The sequence below is a fragment of the Cygnus atratus genome, chromosome 1, assembly GCF_013377495.2.
Source record: "Cygnus atratus isolate AKBS03 ecotype Queensland, Australia chromosome 1, CAtr_DNAZoo_HiC_assembly, whole genome shotgun sequence".
Lineage (NCBI taxonomy): Eukaryota > Metazoa > Chordata > Aves > Anseriformes > Anatidae > Cygnus > Cygnus atratus.
Window position 1 is genome coordinate 186,219,441 of NC_066362.1, and position 2,610 is coordinate 186,222,050.

Consider the following 2,610-nt stretch of genomic DNA (forward strand, 5'->3'; position numbering starts at 1 on the left):
TTCAGCATTCCCAGCACAAGAAATGATCTCTTCTGGAGTTTCTTGGTGCGATATATGTTGGGGGTGTTTAGTGTGTTGCTATAATCCATCTGTTAATAGCATGCATAAATTTTTTAAAAAGGTGATTTTTCTATCCATTTTTTTTTTGCTAGAAAATAAGAGAAGGCACTCCTCAACTCCCAGTTTTCTTAAAAAATAAATAAATAAAATAAATCCCAGTTGTTCTTAAAAATATGTAGCAAAACCTTTTATAATAGAAAATTATAAAACTGGTCTCAGCTTCCCCCTTTAACCTTCCCAGTCAAACAGCAGTTGTGTTTGTAAACTACCCAAGGTGGGCTGTAGGCTCTGGTGACAGAGCAGGGGTACCGGGAATCACAAACTAGTCTTTATCTTTTATGCTAGAATTGATTAGGATGATACGATTTTTTCATTATTATTATTTTCCCCACAGAAGTCTTGCTGAGCCATGGGCTAGGTTTCAGTTTTTGTTGATGTTCTGCCTTACCCATGGACGATGCATGAGATCTAGTGACTGGGCTAGTGATTTTCTGTGAGGAAAATGAAACCCTCATGCTTGGCTTTTGCATATTTTTCTCTGGCTTATACAGTCTTTACCCACAAGCAATGCAGCAAATTTGAATGTCCTGTAAACAGCACTGTAGTTAATCCTGAGATACACCGGCAGGTGAGAAAATTTTTTGGTCAAGCCATTCATTGAAATTCATTAAAATCAAAACACTTGCAAAATTAAATCAGTTCTGCTGGCATTTTCTTGCAAAGAAAAAATGAAAACCCTGCTTTTAACACCTCTTTTTAACAGATCAGTTTGCAAAGTTTCACATCTGTAGAGAAGTTGGAGCAGGAAGAATCGGTCTCGACAGGGCAGAACACCTTAAGCCAGTATCTCAACGCAGCACTTTGCATCTTGAATCCGTAGCCTGAAAATGCTGCGTGTCCTATCGGATATGTTGTGTCATTGATTTATTATGTTATTCCATCCTATGTGTTGATGGTAACCTTTTGGCAGGGATTGTTTTCCTTTTCTGGTGTTTCTTTTCTTTCTTTCTTTTTCTTTTTTTCCTTTTTCCTTTTTTTTTTTTTTTTTTTTTAACAGCGCCTACTACGAGGGAGCCCTAATCCATGACTTGGCTTCCAGGTACTAGGATAATACAAGTAGTAATTATGCCTGCTGCTAAAAATTTTCTACCTTATTTCCATTTGCATTTGTTTGCCTTCAGCTTCCAGTCATTGATTCTTGTTATTCCTTTCTCTGATAGATTAAAGAGCTCTTTAGTACTCACTATTTTCTCCCTGGGAAGGTGCTTTTACCCTGTAATCAAGTTACTTCTCAATCTTTTTTTTTTCCTTTTTTTTTCCTTAAGCAGATTGAGCTTTTTATGGATTTCATTTTTTTTTTTTACATTCTTGGATGATTTTTGTCTCTTTTCTATTCCTTCTCTAATTTTTCTATTAAAAAGCAGAGATATAAAACTGTATTTTACTAGTCACATACACAGAAGTAAAATTACTTCACTAGTTACTCCTGTGTTTGTATGGTCAGAAATTGATGATGTTGAAGGTTGAGTAAAATAAACATGCATTTGGTATGACTTCAATACATCTGGATGTGTAATTATCGGAGGACTGAAAAGGATAGATCATTTTAAAAACATGGAAATGCTTCATAAACTTCAGAAGGGCTACTGATTCACAAAAAGTGGATGTGCAGAAGGGGCTGCAAAAGTATTTGTGTTTTTGCTGAGGTTTTTGAGGAGATACAAGTGAAATTAAATCTCTTTAAAAAAAGAAAGGGTAATACATCAAAACTGCAGGTACTGTAGCTTACACTATAATACATATTTTTCTTGCCAAAATTTTGTAGGATTGAATGCAAACCCTTTGTGAGTGACAGAGTGCCTGGGCCACAGGAAATAAATGAGTGGATGTGAATATATGCCTCCTTTACAGCCAATTGATTCCGTGAGTAGTCAGTTGCTTATATTTGGAAATCCTAGAACAGTTACCTGATCTAAATGATATGCTGCAATAGAAGAATGAAGATAGTATCAATAATTTCTTTTGTTATAAAAGTAATCACCATTATGCCCTATAACAGTTCAAACAAAATCCACGGCTTCAAAGAGATTCTTGAAAGTTCAACTACTGCTATTCTTTTTCATTTTTATTCATACTTCAGGAAAAGGTTGAATTAAATTTACCTTACAGAGACTCACCAGATGCTTGTGTGGTCAAAGCATTCTTGATCTACCCAATGGCTTTCATGCATATCATGCTATCAGCATCTGAATTGAATCCGCACTCCCAGATCCATGCTTGTCCATCATGGAAACCATCGTATTTTCAAGAAATTGAGCCAGAGACTATTTAAACTGTCAGTGCTGCGGGTCAGTTTAATGCAAATTTCTCTATGTTTTGTCTTACACAAATGTGAGATCACCACATTCGCCTTCTGTCCAAACTGACTTGCTTTTTGACCTAAGAGTGCCTTTACTTTGTGGCAGTGAAAGTTGAGGCATGTTCAATAAAAGATCTTTAGTTTTGTTGAAACAAATTAGTTCATGGAAACATGATAAATAAGGAAAATTA